The 16281-nt window shown below is 43.8% G+C and overlaps 2 non-coding genes across 2 annotated transcripts; both read left to right on the forward strand.

Moving 5' to 3' along the window:
- The first annotated feature begins 7433 nt into the window (after positions 1 to 7433).
- Positions 7434 to 7505, forward strand: trnah-gug. Its single transcript has one exon. It is a non-coding gene; the product is annotated as a tRNA-His (tRNA).
- Positions 7506 to 12168: 4663 nt separating this feature from the next.
- On the forward strand, positions 12169 to 12240 carry trnah-gug. Its single transcript has one exon. It is a non-coding gene; the product is annotated as a tRNA-His (tRNA).
- Positions 12241 to 16281: the final 4041 nt, after the last annotated feature.

Here is a 16281-nt window from a genome sequence, read left to right on the forward strand (position 1 = left end):
TGGGGGTACACTAGTCACAACAAGCCTCACTCGGTTCAGGCGGCAAGATGCAACCTGGCAACTGGCTGGCACACAGTGCTGGACCACATGCATTAAAAATAGACCCGGGAAAAAACATTATCATTGAGGTTACCCTACCAACCAGTCATAGGTACTGGCGACAAAGCGCCTTGTAACCTAGCTGGGAATGGGACAAACATCTCTGAAAAACTGACCCCTTTTGTTGTAATAGACAGGGGCAATTTGTAATTTAATCTAATTCCCAGGAATGAAAAGTGTTGAGGTGGAGACAGACAGCTAATTTGGGGGCTTTTATGAACCATAGAGACTGCGTATGGGATAATAGCATGGTCGTGTCCAACCCTGCTCATTCCCTCGACTCAGCTACCTAGCCTATGGCTCTATAATGGCACCAAAGGAGATGGCCACAGGTTTCGCGGACCCGTAACCAATTGTGTTATTGTGTATGTTTTTTCACTTTATTTGTAACTAATTTCATACATAATTTTTCTGCCACCGTGTCTATCTAGGTATCGTGGACGACGGTCTGGGTGTCATGTATGGATCCGTCGCTGAGAGGGTAATCTACCTTTACTATCGGTCCTATTAGCCAACTTACAATCAATCGATAATAAAATAGACGAGCTATGAGTACGTATACTATACCAACGGGACATTAAAAACTGTAATATCTTATGTTTCACCGAGTTGTGGCTGAACGACGACATGATTAACATACAGCTGGCGGGTTTAAATTTTTTTCCGGCAGGATAGAACAGTTGCCTCTGGTAAGACAATGGGTGGCGGACTATGCTGGTGCACAAAATCTATGGAAGTCTCGAGGTTTTGCTCGCCTGAGGTAGAGTATCTCATGATAAGCTGTAGATCACATTATTTACCAAGAGAGTTTACATCTATATTTTTCGTAGCTGTCTATATATCACCGATCGACACTGGCACTAAGACCACACTCAATGAGCTGTATACGGCCATAAGCAAAGAGGACAACGCTCATCCAGAGGCGGCGCTCCTAGGGGCCAACTTTAATGCAGGGAAACTCAAATCACTCAACTCAAATTTACCTCATTTCTATCAGCATGTTAAATGTGCAACCAGAGGGAAGAAAACTCTAGACCAACTTTACTCCACACACAGAGATGCGTACAAAGCTCTCCTTCACCCTCCATTTGGCAAATCTGACCATAATTCTATCATCCTGATTCCTGCTTACAAGCAAAAACTAAAGCAGGAAGCACCAGTGACTCAGTCAATAAGAAAGTGGTAAGATGAAGCAGATTCTAAGCTACAGGACTGCTTTGCTGTCACAGACTGGAATGTGTTCCAGATTCATCAGATGGCATTGAGGAGTACAACACATCAGTCACTGGCTTCATCAATAAGTGCATCGACGACGTCGTCCCCACAGTGACTTGTAAGTAAGCATTTCACTGTAAGGTCTACACCTGTTGTATTCGGCGCATGTGACAAATAAAATTTGAATTGATTTGATTTAACCCGTATCATTAGACACCTCATAGGGACAAGTGAGCTACAGGCAGGAATCAGCAATGAATCCCACTACTGAGCCATCTATGGTGGAGGGGCGCCCCCTTGTGGACAGTGACTTAAATCCTGTAAACACCGTGTAAGGCAAGGCAACTGAGGGGACAGCAATAAACATGGACAAGCTTCCAATATTCTTTGTGCTTCCATGAGAATGTATAGACTCCATGAAGCCCAACCCCTTTACCGACACAGGGGCTCTGGCAATGGGTAGTACCACGTTTGCCAAACGTGAGGGCACTGTTGTCACAGTAATGTTTTTGCTGAGGGGCGCACAGGCCACTCAGAACCGTGCCAAGGCCCCTCGCTCTAGGGGTTACACAGGCCAAGTGTAATCGGAGGTGCAAGCAAACCCTGTTTCCTTCACTCCCTCCAACTCCAGGAAGTGAAAATAGGAGTGGGGTTGCCATAATGCAGAGGCAAAGCTAGTAAGTTTCACTTGCTAGAAGTTAAGAATGCCAGCTGACATTGGCCAGGAGGCTCTTTAGCCTAAGCTAGGTGAGCTAGCCTCTTCGACTGCAGCACGGTCCGTTTAGATGCTACGAATACTGAACAAGAGAAGTGGGACTGGAACCCTTGATCAACAAGTCTGTGAAGAAAGGCAAGCGGTACTTGACAGAGGCAGACACAGGTGGCGGTGGTACCTACCGAACGTGCCCGAGTAGCCTCCCTTAACCGGCGATAGAGCGCACTGGAGCCGAGTTGGGCAAGGGGGGCCAACGCATACCCCACCCCCAAACAGAAAAGACATTTGATCCGACCACCCAATCCATCTCTGCTTCCTTGCCCAGCCTCCGGGAAAGGAAAGTTGCCAGTGGTAATTCCAAGCATAGTGGAAGGAGTATTCAATAACAAAATCATGTCAACACCTATTTACTTCCCACAGTTAGTCCATGTAAATTATGTGATGGGGGTCAATAACACGTATGCAACAACTATCTTTGTAAAAAATAATATATAGAATTGTCTTTACTTTTTGACATTATAGAGTATTTTGTATAGATCAATAAAAACATTTTTTAATCACAATTAAATCTATTTCAATCCCACTTTGTAACATAACAAAATGTGAACAAATCCAAATGGGGTGAATACTTCTGGAACCCACTGTAGCTCTGTATATTCATTATCATCATCACTATCGCCATAACTCAGATGAGATGATCATCAGCTCTTGTGCCACAAGGTAGGTTAGGTATGAACTAGAATTAATAGGTATGAACTAGAATTGAGATTATGTTATTGATTGATATGTATCATATTTTACCTTTAAATTATTGTACCGATTCGGGTACTGCTTACAGCTACAGATACAAAATGGTCGCCATGTGTGTGTGTGTGGGGGGAGGACACACAACACAGCTTCAGGTTATATAACAGCAGCAGATACACTCATGGTTTGCATGTCTTATTCTATCCACCCATGCATACTCTCTGTGAAACATATTAATTTTCAATTCATTCAAGTCAATTGTTGGAGGAGCTTCGAAACTCGGCTGCTCTACTAAAACACCAGAACATACCTTATTCTACCAGCACGCCTCCTTCTGGCCATGTGTTGCAATTACAAGCTACTAGGGAAACACCGGGACATATTCACTCTAGTATGACTCTACTGCCACCTTCTGACCAAGTGTTGTAATTACAAGCTACTAGGGAAACACCGGGACATATTCACTCTAGTATGACTCTACTGCCACCTTCTGACCAAGTGTTGTAATTACAAACTATTGGGAGACGTTTCCATCAGCGCTGGAAAATACAGTATTTGACTGACTAACTTTGTACAGGAGCCATAAACAGCAATTCAATGTCAACATTAACACTTTAAAAAATGTTTTAACATAGAGTACCAGTCAAAAGTTTGAACACACCTACTCATATAAGGGTTTTTCTTTATTTTTACTATTTTCTACATTGTAGAGTAATAGTGGATACATCAAAACTATTAAATAACATATATGGAATCATGTAGTAACCAAAAAAAGAATTAAATCAAAATGTATTTTAGATTCTTCAAAGTTGCATTGATCACAGCGTTGCACACTCTTGGCAGGTTTTTATGTGCTTAGAGGGTCGTTGTCCTGTTGGAAGGTGAACCTTCACCCCATTGTGAGGTCCTGAGTGCTCTGGAGCAGGTTTTCATCAAGGAGCTCTCTGAACTTTAATCCGTTCATCTTTCCCTCGCTCATGACTAGTCTCTCTGTCCCTGCCGCTGAAAAACATCCCCACATCATGATGCTGTTATGTAAATCATTTACAGATTATTTGATAGTTCACTCAAGAGCTTAGACATACCAGATCATCAAGGACAACAACCACCCGAGCCACTGCCTTGTTCACCCCGTTACCATCCCAGAAGGCGAGGTCGGTACAGGTGCATCAAACCTGGGACCGAGAGACTGAATAACAACTTCTATCTCAAGGCCATCAGACTGTTAAACAGGCATCACTAACACAGAGAGGCTGCTACCTACAAACAGACTTGAAATCATTGGCCACTTGAGTAATGCATGATATGTAAAAATTATTAAAGTGCCATTATTAAAGTGACCAGTAATCCATTTATTAATCTCACATGTATATACTGTATTTCATACCATCTATTGCATCTTTCCTATGCCGCTCGGCCATCGCGCATCCATATGTATATATTGTTATTCCATCCCTTACTTATTAGGTAGTTGTGTATTAGGTAGTTGTTGTGGAATTGTTCGATCACTTGATAGATACTACTGCACTGTCGGAACTAGAAGCACAAGCATTTCACTACACTCGCAATAACATCTGCTAACCATGTGTATGTGACCAATAACATTTGATTTGATTTATAGGCAGTATTTGGTACTAATCACTACATACATGAGAAGATTCAACACTTTGTTATACACGTTCAGTCAATGAATGGTGTGTATGAAGACCAAAACATTCAACGTCGCGAGAGGATACCTTCTCCACTCTTTCACCAACCAAAAGGAATAACGGTTACCATTTCACACCAGAGCGTTCAGCGTTGGACTATCACAGAGAAGTGCGAAGTAATGTTAATATAATCTGGTATGTTAGGAATGATGATTGAATTAATGTCCTGGAAGTAAATTTGGCCAGGGGCATCAGGGTTTCAAAAGGTGGGTCAAGACACATCATGAAAACCAACCTCTTCTGTTCCAGTGACAGAGTACTAACGCAACACACCCACAAAGTGAGAAAATAACTATTGTTCAACTAATGAAAAATAAGGTTGGATGATGATACATAAGGGTTAATCCTATAAGCATTTGTAAGTGCATTTATAAACAGTTAATACCTGGAGGTAAACATTAGCTCACAATTTGGCAAAAACTGACCAGTTATTGCACTATTTTGACCAATGCGAAATTTATGTTATTAATGATTTATACGGCATTTACAAATGATTAAACAATCGTTAATAATGTAATTATAACCCCTTTCTTTACAAAAGGAACCTTATTGTAAGTGTTGCCGCGGTCTCCTGATGTGGTTTAAGCATTGTTGTGTGGACTTAGAACATCCAATTTAGTTGGTTTTTACTTTTGTTTTTTTAAAGTGTCATTTTTGTGGCACGAAAACCTGATAAAAAAAAAGGAAATTATACAGAAACGTCCACCAAAAATATAGAAAAGGGAATTTGGGAAAACAAATACACCAGACGCGTCTCGTCCAAGGCGTGTACTTGAACGTCAAGCAACGAACGGCTACAAAAATAAGAGCAAGACTCCTGCCCTTTTGAGTGTTCTAGCTCAGACAAGTATTTTATTATATGAGACACTGTGGCTTAGTTGGTTAAAGTCCCTGTCTAGTAAATAGGAGCTCCTGAGTTCAAATCTCAGCAACACCATTTTCAGTAGTTCATTGTTTTGTGTACACCATCCAGGGCATATGACAAATAAACATTGATTTAAGTAATTAATAGTAATGACCACCAATATTATCTAAGTTTTTATAAATAACATAGCAACTGTGTTCATTTTCTGGTTCACATCCAAGGCTCTGTGAAGCCCAGACAACTGCTTGTTGATTGAAACGTTGTGCGAAAATGTATGCACTCGCTACTGTAAATCGCTCTGGATAAGAGCATCTGCGAAATTACTCAAATGTAAATGTTGTGTAAATTATTTCCCATTGGGCCAGGTGTGAAGATCTGGGGGCCTCAATCAACCAAACCAGTTTGAATAGAATGAGAAGCCCATCAACCACTGATGGTCCATCAGTAAGCCTAACGACACAATACATTTTTCTCAAGGACATTCAGAGACATGTTCCGAAGCCACTCCTGTGTTGTCTTGGCTGTGTGCTTAGGTTTATTGTCCTGTTGGAGAACCTTCACCACAGTCTGAGGTCCTGAGTGCTCTGGAGCAGGTTTTCTTTAAGGAGCTCTCTGTACCTTGCTCCTTTCAATCTTTCCCTCGATCCTGACTAGTCTCCAAGTCCCTGCCCTGAAAAAAATCCCCACAGCAAGATGCTGCAACCACCAATGTTCACTGTAGGGATGTTGCCAGATTTCCTCCAGACGTGACGCTTGGCATTCAGGCCAAAGAGTTCAAACTTGGTTTCATCAGACCAGAACATATTGTTTCTCGTGGTCTGAAAGTCCTTGGGGTGCCTTTTGGCAAACTCCAATTAGACTGTCATGTGCCTTTCACTGAGGAGTGACTTCCGTCTGGCCACTCTGCCATAAAGGCCTGATTGGTGGAGTGCTGCAGAGATGGTTGTCCTTCTGGAAGGTTCTCCCAGCTCGTTTAGTGTGACAGGGTCTAGGTCTTCCAATTAAGCACCGCCACGTGCAGTCGTAGACTCCGTCAATGTAAGAAATGTTTTGCCTTTATCGTGTAGTGTGGCGCCCGGTGACTGACCAATAGAAACTCGGCCAGCACTGAGTACACACACAAATTAGGATTATTGTGAATAGTCAGATTTATATAATAGTTTGATTTAAACGTCTACATGCTTTGCAAGAAGAACGATTTCCCTAATAATCCTGTTTACATTTTGATAAATGCAGATTTCGCCAATCAAAATAAACTTTCTACCACAGCGACCATGTTATTTTCAGGAAGCCTATATTATTCTTAGTTCGGACATATAAACGTTTGTGTGTGAAAAATATGGTCCAAACACACCAAGACATTCGTGAAGAGGGCACGACAATGCCTATTTCCCCTCAGGAGGCTGAAAAGATTTGGCATTGGACCTCAGATCCTCAAATAATATCTAAAGCTGCACCATCGAGAGCATTTTGACTGGTTGCATCACCGCGTGGTATGGCAACTGCTCGGTACCCGACTGCAATTCGCTACAGAGGATAGTGCTTACATCACTGAGGCCCGAGCTTCCTGCCATCCAGGACCTCTATATCAGGCAGAGGAAGGCCCAAAGAATTGTCAAAGACTCCAGCCACCTAAGTCATAGTCTGTGGACCGGGATCTTTTATTTAAGCTCATGAAACATGGGAACAACACTTTACATATTGTGTTAATATTTTAGATTACACAGTTAGTACTTTGAGTCATTCAAAAGGAGACTTTTTGCCGTAACATTGTGTATCAAAATGGCGTGACCCGGATTCTGCGGCCACAACACAGAGCACTAACCACTGTATGATCATGGCGAGTTACCAGCGCTTGTGGGAGACCCCTTGAGTGGAAGCCAAAAAGTCAGCTGTGCCTGTCCACGTCACTGCATGCTTGAAAAACCCAATTTGTCCCACAGACACACAAGCACTAACTGTAATCTAACTGGCATCAAAGTGTAACATAAGACTTTGGAATTTAACCACCTCAGCCACGTCACAGTGAAGGCCTGCTTGAGTAGATCGATTTCACCTCCGCATACACAAGCCCTGGTAGCTTGCCGTGATCGTATAGTGGTTAGTACTCTGCGTTGTGGCCGCAGCAACCCCGGTTCGAATCCGGGTCACGGCATTGAAATTCACAATGTCACGGCATAAGGGCTCTTTTTGAATTAGCAGGGTTAACTACAGTGAATAAGTAGAGTGAATTTAGCAGAGATTGTGGAAAGGGTGCCACTGACCACTGGTGAATAAATAATTACTATACCTCTGTCGTTTTAACATTAAATAAGCAGAGATTGAAAGCAGTGTAGGTTACCATACTATACATTTAGTTTCGTTGGCTACAGTTTAAAGGCAGAGTCACAAAGTGAACAACTGTATCGGGTCAATTTTGACAACAACTAAGAGCATTGAAGCACAAAGCGAAAACTTCTCCGCCTCGTCCCGAAGCTATGCTTGGGCTGATACTCTGTGATAGTCTATCATTGTGCTCATCTGCAGAGCTGCTCATGGCGACATCATATGGCTGAGTCTCAGTTGAACTCATTCAAAAAGCGCCCTCAAGTCAAACTTCAATAAGCATTTCTCAACGGCTGGCCATGCCTTCCGCCTGGCTACTCCAACCTCGGCCAACAGCTCTGCCTCCCGGCAGCTCCTCGCCCAAGCCTCTCCAGGTTCTCCTTTACCCAAATCCAGATAGCAGATGTTCTGAAAGAGCTGCAAAACCTGGACCCGTACAAATCAGCTGGGCTTGACAATCTGGACCCCCTATTTCTGAAACTTTCCGCCGCCATTGTCGCAACCCCTATTACCAGCCTGTTCAACCTCTCTTTCATATCGTCTGAGATCCCCAAGGATTGAAAGCTGCCGCAGTCATCCCCCTCTTCAAAGGGGAGACACCCTGGACCCAAACTGTTACAGACCTATATCCATCCTGCCCTGCCTATCTAAGGTCTTCGAAAGCCAAGTCAACAAACAGGTCACTGACCATCTCGAATCCCACCGTACCTTCTCCGCTGTGCAATCTGGTTTCCGAGCCGGTCACGGGTGCACCTCAGCAACACTCAAGGTACTAAACGATATCATAACCGCCATCGATAAAAGACAGTACTGTGCAGCCGTCTTCATTGACCTTGCCAAGGCTTTCGACTCTGTCAATCACCATATTCTTATCGGCAGACTCAGTAGCCTCGGTTTTCGGATGACTGCCTTGCCTGGTTCACCAATTACTTTGCAGACAGAGTTCAGTGTGTCAAATCGGAGGGCATGCTGTCCGGTCCTCTGGCAGTCTCTATGGGGTGCCACAGGGTTCAATTCTCGGGCCGACTCTTTTCTCTGTATATATCAATGATGTTGCTCTTGCTGCGGGCGATTCCCTGATCCACCTCTACGCAGACGACACCATTCTATATACTTTCGGCCCGTCATTGGACACTTTGCTATCTAACCTCCAAACAAGCTTCAATGCCATACAACACTCCTTCCGTGGCCTCCAACTGCTCTTAAACGCTAGTAAAACCAAATGCATGCTTTTCAACCGATCGCTGCCTGCACCCGCATGCCCGACTAGCATCACCACCCTGGATGGTTCCGACCTTGAATATGTGGACATCTATAAGTACCTAGGTGTCTGGCTAGACTGCAAACTCTCCTTCCAGACTCATATCAAGCATCTCCAATCGAAAATCAAATCAAGAGTCGGCTTTCTATTCCGCAACAAAGCCTCCTTCACTCACGCCGCCAAGCTTACCCTAGTAAAACTGACTATCCTTCCGATCCTCGACTTCGGCGATGTCATCTACAAAATGGCTTCCAGCACTCTACTCAGCAAACTGGATGCAGTCTATCACAGTGCCATCCGTTTTGTCACTAAAGCACCTTATACCACCCACCACTGCGACCTGTATGCTCTAGTCGGCTGGCCCTCGTTACATATTCGTCGCCAGACCCACTGGCTCCAGGTCATCTACAAGTCCATGCTAGGTAAAGCTCCGCCTTATCTCAGTTCACTGGTCACGATGGCAACACCCATCCGTAGCACGCGCTCCAGCAGGTGTATCTCACTGATCATCCCTAAAGCCAACACCTCATTTGGCCGCCTTTCGTTCCAGTACTCTGCTGCCTGTGACTGGAACGAATTGCAAAAATCGCTGAAGTTGGAGACTTTTATCTCCCTCACCAACTTCAAACATCAGCTATCTGAGCAGCTAACCGATCGCTGCTGCTGTACATAGTCTATTGGTAAATAGCCCACCCATTTTCACCTACCTCATCCCCATACTGTTTTTGTTTATTTACTTGCTCTTTTGCACACCAATATCTCTACCTGTACATGACCATCTGATCATTTATCACTCCAGTGTTAATCTGCAAAATTGTAATTATTCGCCTACCTCCTCATGCCTTTTGCACACATTGTATATAGACTCCCCCCTTTGTTTTCTACTGTGTTATTGACTTGTTAATTGTTTATTCCATATGTAACTCTGTGTTGTCTGCTCACACTGCTATGCTTTATCTTGGCCAGGTCGCAGTTGCAAATGAGAACTTGTTCTCAACTGGCCTACCTGGTTAAATAAAGGTGAAATAAAATAAAAAATAAAAAGTTGTGAATCACATTGCCATGAGCAGTACTAACCATTATATGATCACAACAAGCTACCAGGGCTTGTGTGTGAGGGGGAGATATTAGGCTACTAAAGCATGCCGTTGCCTTGATGTGGAAAATGTGGCTAAATACCATTGTTGACTAGTTAGACTATAAATACCATTGTTGACTAGTTAGACTAGAGAGACTCAACAGTGTATTGTGTAGTAGAATAGAGTTAGTACTGACCCCTGTAGAGTAATGTGTGGTACAGTGGAATACAGTGCTCTGCTAGTGTAGAGCATTTAACTATGCCACTTGGTTTACATACTCATCTCATATGTATATACTGCACTCAATACCATCTACTGTATCTTGCCTATGCTGCTCTGTACCATCACTCATTCATATATCCTTATGTATATATTCTTTATCCCCTTACACTGTGTATAAGACAGTAGTTTTTGGAATTGTTAGTTAGATTACTTGTTCGTTAATACTGCATTGTCGGAACTAGAAGCACAAGCATTTCGCTACACTCGCATTAACATCTGCTAACCATGTGTATGTGACAAATAACATTTGATTTGATTTGATTTGATTTAGAGTACGCTTCTGAAGTATCCTTGGAATAGGAACATGCCCTCCTCTGGACAATGATTAGCATCCATGAGGGTGACGGTCAACCTCTCCTTGATTATATCATCCAGGGGCAACATATTGGGTTCCCCCAAACTCCAGAGGATGAATCTATCATTCTCTGACCTGAACACAGGGAAAAGAGAATGGAAAGATGGGTGTGTTGGACCAGGTCTAGTTCAGGCCCACAGTATCGTCACTGTGCATATGGGATAGGAAGAACAGGCAAACATACTGACACTTCCTAACCTGCCAGAAGTCCACTGGCAGCAGAGTATAGGGTTATGTTTACCATTCATTATTCACAGCTCTGGAGAATCATCCTCGGAAAATGACGAGGAAAGAGAGCAATGTGCCTTTCACTGAGGAGTGACTTCCATCTGGCCACTCTACCATAAAGGCCTGATTGGTGGAGTGCTGCAGAGATGGTTGTCCTTCTGGAAGGTTCTCCCAGCTCGTTTAGTGTGACAGGGTCTAGGTCTTCCAATTAAGCACCGCCACGTGCAGTCGTAGACTCCGTCAATGTAAGAAATGTTTTGCCTTTATCGTGTAGTGTGGCGCCCGGTGACTGACCAATAGAAACTTGGCCAGCACTGAGTACACACACAAATTAGGATTATTGTGAATAGTCAGATTTATATAATAGTTTGATTTAAACGTCTACATGCTTTGCAAGAAGAACGATTTCCCTAATAATCCTGTTTACATTTTGATAAATGCAGATTTCGCCAATCAAAATAAATTTCTACCACAGCGACCATGTTATTTTTGGGAAGCCTATATTATTCTTAGTTCGGACATATAAACGTTTGTATGTGAAAAATATGGTCAAAACACACCAAGACATTCGTGAAGAGGGCACGACAATGCCAATTTCCCCTCAGGAGGCTGAAAAGATTTGGCATTGGACCTCAGATCCTCAAATAATATCTAAAGTTGCACCATCGAGAGCATTTTGACTGGCTGCATCACCGCGTGGTATGGCAACTGCTCGGCATCCGACTGCAATTCGCTACAGAGGATAGGGCTTACATCACTGAGGCCGAGCTTCCTGCCATCCAGGACCTCTATATCAGGCAGAGGAAGGCCCAAAGAATTGTCAAAGACTCCAGCCACCTAAGTCATAGTCTGTGGACCGGGATCTTTTATTTAAGCTCATGAAACATGGGACCAACACTTTACATATTGTGTTAATATTTTAGATTACACAGTTAGTACTTTGAGTCATTCAAAAGGAGACTTTTTGCCGTAACATTGTGTATCAAAATGGCGTGACCCGGATTCTGCGGCCACAACACAGAGCACTAACCACTGTATGATCATGGCGAGTTACCAGCGCTTGTGGGAGACCCCTTGAGTGGAAGCCAAAAAGTCAGCTGTGCCTGTCCACCTCATTGCATGCTTGAAAAACCCAATTTGTCCCACAGACACACAAGCACTAACTGTAATCTAACTGGCATCAAAGTGTAACATAAGACTTTGGAATTTAACCACCTCAGCCACGTCAAAGTGAAGGCCTGCTTGAGTAGATCGATTTCACCTCCACATACACAAGCCCTGGTAGCTCGCCGTGATCGTATAGTGGTTAGTACTCTGCGTTGTGGCCGCAGCAACCCCGGTTCGAATCCGGGTCACGGCATTGAAATTCACAATGTCACGGCATAAGGGCTCTTTTTGAATTAGCAGGGTTAACTACAGTGAATAAGTAGAGTGAATTTAGCAGAGATTGTGGAAAGGCTGCCACTGACCACTGGTGAATAAATAATTACTATACCTCTGTCGTTTTAACATTAAATAAGCAGAGATTGAAAGCAGTGTAGGTTACCATACTATACATTTAGTTTCGTTGGCTACAGTCAATTTTGACAACAACTAAGAGCATTGAAGCACAAAGCGAAAACTTCTCCGCCTCGTCCCGAAGCTATGCTTGGGCTGATACTCTGTGATAGTCTATCATTGTGCTCATCTGCAGAGCTGCTCATGGCGACATCATATGGCTGAGTCTCAGTTGAACTCATTCAAAAAGCGCCCTCAAGTCAAACTTCAATAAGCATTTCTCAACGGCTGGCCATGCCTTCCGCCTGGCTACTCCAACCTCGGCCAACAGCTCTGCCCCCCAGCTCCCGGCAGCTCCTCGCCCAAGCCTCTCCAGGTTCTCCTTTACCCAAATCCAGATAGCAGATGTTCTGAAAGAGCTGCAAAACCTGGACCCGTACAAATCAGCTGGGCTTGACAATCTGGACCCCCTATTTCTGAAACTTTCCGCCGCCATTGTCGCAACCCCTATTACCAGCCTGTTCAACCTCTCTTTCATATCGTCTGAGATCCCCAAGGATTGGAAAGCTGCCGCAGTCATCCCCCTCTTCAAAGGGGAGACACCCTGGACCCAAACTGTTACAGACCTATATCCATCCTGCCCTGCCTATCTAAGGTCTTCGAAAGCCAAGTCAACAAACAGGTCACTGACCATCTCGAATCCCACCGTACCTTCTCCGCTGTGCAATCTGGTTTCCGAGCCGGTCACGGGTGCACCTCAGCAACACTCAAGGTACTAAACGATATCATAACCGCCATCGATAAAAGACAGTACTGTGCAGCCGTCTTCATTGACCTTGCCAAGGCTTTCGACTCTGTCAATCACCATATTCTTATCGGCAGACTCAGTAGCCTCGGTTTTCGGATGACTGCCTTGCCTGGTTCACCAATTACTTTGCAGACAGAGTTCAGTGTGTCAAATCGGAGGGCATGCTGTCTGGTCCTCTGGCAGTCTCTATGGGGTGCCACAGGGTTCAATTCTCGGGCCGACTCTTTTCTCTGTATATATCAATGATGTTGCTCTTGCTGCGGGCGATTCCCTGATCCACCTCTACGCAGACGACACCATTCTATATACTTTCTGCCCGTCATTGGACACTGTGCTATCTAACCTCCAAACAAGCTTCAATGCCATACAACACTCCTTCCGTGGCCTCCAACTGCTCTTAAACGCTAGTAAAACCAAATGCATGCTTTTCAACCGATCGCTGCCTGCACCCGCATGCCCGACTAGCATCACCACCCTGGATGGTTCCGACCTTGAATATGTGGACATCTATAAGTACCTAGGTGTCTGGCTAGACTGCAAACTCTCATTCCAGACTCATATCAAGCATCTCCAATCGAAAATCAAATCAAGAGTCGGCTTTCTATTCCGCAACAAAGCCTCCTTCACTCACGCCGCCAAGCTTACCCTAGTAAAACTGACTATCCTTCCGATCCTCGACTTCGGCGATGTCATCTACAAAATGGCTTCCAACACTCTACTCAGCAAACTGGATGCAGTCTATCACAGTGCCATCCGTTTTGTCACTAAAGCACCTTATACCACCCACCACTGCGACCTGTATGCTCTAGTCGGCTGGCCCTCGTTACATATTCGTCGCCAGACCCACTGGCTCCAGGTCATCTACAAGTCCATGCTAGGTAAAGCTCCGCCTTATCTCAGTTCACTGGTCACGATGGCAACACCCATCCGTAGCACGCGCTCCAGCAGGTGTATCTCACTGATCATCCCTAAAGCCAACACCTCATTTGGCCGCCTTTCATTCCAGTACTCTGCTGCCTGTGACTGGAACGAATTGCAAAAATCGCTGAAGTTGGAGACTTTTATCTCCCTCACCAACTTCAAACATCAGCTATCTGAGCAGCTAACCGATCGCTGCTGCTGTACATAGTCTATTGGTAAATAGCCCACCCATTTTCACCTACCTCATCCCCATACTGTTTTTGTTTATTTACTTGCTCTTTTGCACACCAATATCTCTACCTGTACATGACCATCTGATCATTTATCACTCCAGTGTTAATCTGCAAAATTGTAATTATTCGCCTACCTCCTCATGCCTTTTGCACACATTGTATATAGACTCCCCCTTTGTTTTCTACTGTGTTATTGACTTGTTAATTGTTTATTCCATATGTAACTCTGTGTTGTCTGCTCACACTGCTATGCTTTATCTTGGCCAGGTCGCAGTTGCAAATGAGAACTTGTTCTCAACTGGCCTACCTGGTTAAATAAAGGTGTTCTCAACTGGCCTACCTGGTTAAATAAAGGTGTTCTCAACTGGCCTACCTGGTTAAATAAAGGTGAAATAAAATAAAAAATAAAAAGTCGTGAATCACATTGCCATGAGCAGTACTAACCATTATATGATCACAACAAGCTACCAGGGCTTGTGTGTGAGGGTGAGATATTAGGCTACTAAAGCATGCCGTTGCCTTGATGTGGAAAATGTGGCTAAATACCATTGTTGACTAGTTAGACTATAAATACCATTGTTGACTAGTTAGACTAGAGAGACTCAACAGTGTATTGTGTAGTAGAATAGAGTTAGTACTGACCCCTGTAGAGTAATGTGTGGTACAGTGGAATACAGTGCTCTGCTAGTGTAGAGCATTTAACTATGCCACTTGGTTTACATACTCATCTCATATGTATATACTGCACTCAATAAAATCTACTGTATCTTGCCTATGCTGCTCTGTACCATCACTCATTCATATATCCTTATGTATATATTCTTTATCCCCTTACACTGTGTATAAGACAGTAATTTTTTGGAATTGTTAGTTAGATTACTTGTTCGTTATTACTGCATTGTCGGAACTAGAAGCACAAGCATTTCGCTACACTCGCATTAACATCTGCTAACCATGTGTATGTGACAAATAACATTTGATTTGATTTGATTTGATTTAGAGTACGCTTCTGAAGTATCCTTGGAATAGGAACATGCCCTCCTCTGGACAATGATTAGCATCCATGAGGGTGACGGTCAACCTCTCCTTGATTATATCATCCAGGGGCAACATATTGGGTTCCCCAAACTCCAGAGGATGAATCTATCATTCTCTGACCTGAACACAGGGAAAAGAGAATGGAAAGATGGGTGTGTTGGACCAGGTCTAGTTCAGGCCCACAGTATCGTCACTGTGCATATGGGATAGGAAGAACAGGCAAACATACTGACACTTCCTAACCTGCCAGAAGTCCACTGGCAGCAGAGTATAGGGTTATGTTTACCATTCATTATTCACAGCTCTGGAGAATCATCCTCGGAAAATGACGAGGAGAGAGAGCAATGTGCCTTTCACTGAGGAGTGACTTCCATCTGGCCACTCTACCATAAAGGCCTGATTGGTGGAGTGCTGCAGAGATGGTTGTCCTTCTGGAAGGTTCTCCCAGCTCGTTTAGTGTGACAGGGTCTAGGTCTTCCAATTAAGCACCGCCACGTGCAGTCGTAGACTCCGTCAATGTAAGAAATGTTTTGCCTTTATCGTGTAGTGTGGCGCCCGGTGACTGACCAATAGAAACTCGGCCAGCACTGAGTACACACACAAATTAGGATTATTGTGAATAGTCAGATTTATATAATAGTTCGATTTAAACATCTACATGCTTTGCAAGAAGAACGATTTCCCTAATAATCCTGTTTACATTTTGATAAATGCAGATTTCGCCAATCAAAATAAATTTCTACCACAGCGACCATGTTATTTTTGGGAAGCCTATATTATTCTTAGTTCGGACATATAAACGTTTGTATGTGAAAAATATGGTCAAAACACACCAAGACATTCGTGAAGAGGGCACGACAATGCCAATTTCCCCTCAGGAGGCTGAAAAGATTTGGCATTGGAC

Source organism: Oncorhynchus tshawytscha, linkage group LG22, assembly GCF_018296145.1.
Source record: "Oncorhynchus tshawytscha isolate Ot180627B linkage group LG22, Otsh_v2.0, whole genome shotgun sequence".
NCBI classification, from domain to species: domain Eukaryota; kingdom Metazoa; phylum Chordata; class Actinopteri; order Salmoniformes; family Salmonidae; genus Oncorhynchus; species Oncorhynchus tshawytscha.